Here is a 665-nt window from a genome sequence, read left to right as displayed (position 1 = left end):
GTCTTACCTTAACAAACAGTGACTTATTATTATTATTATTATTAATGTTATTATTGTTGCTGTACTGTCTATAACTACCTTAACAAACAGTGACTTATTATTATTATTATTATTAATGTTATTATTGTTGCTGTACTGTCTATAACTACCTTAACAAACAGTGACTTATTATTATTATTATTATTATTATTATTATTATTATTGTTGCTGCACTGTCTATAACTACCTTAACAAACAGTGACTTATTATTATTATTATTATTAATGTTATTATTGTTGCTGTACTGTCTATAACTACCTTAACAAACAGTGACTTATTATTATTATTATTATTATTATTATTATTGTTGCTGTTCTGTCTATAACTACCTTAACAAACAGTGACTTATTATTATTATTACAGACAGTTACCATGGAGATGAAATGTCACAATCTACGTTATCATGTGATGCATTAAATCATCTGATTGTTTCTGTGTCTGTTAGTAAATGTTTTATAAGAGAAAATTAATAAATGATAACATTTAACATTAAATAATTACTGTGTTAACCACAAATAACATTTTGGATCTCTGTTTAGGGGTCAGTGCTCTAAAATGAGTCTCTCTGGGGAGAGAGAGGAGGGGGCCCTGCCTCTAAAATGAGTCTCTCTGGGGAGAGAGGGGCC

This window comes from Oncorhynchus keta, unplaced genomic scaffold (genome assembly GCF_023373465.1).
Source record: "Oncorhynchus keta strain PuntledgeMale-10-30-2019 unplaced genomic scaffold, Oket_V2 Un_contig_7739_pilon_pilon, whole genome shotgun sequence".
Classification (NCBI taxonomy): Eukaryota; Metazoa; Chordata; class Actinopteri; order Salmoniformes; family Salmonidae; genus Oncorhynchus; species Oncorhynchus keta.
The sequence above is the reverse complement of the archived record's forward strand: the minus strand, read 5'-3'. Positions refer to the sequence as shown.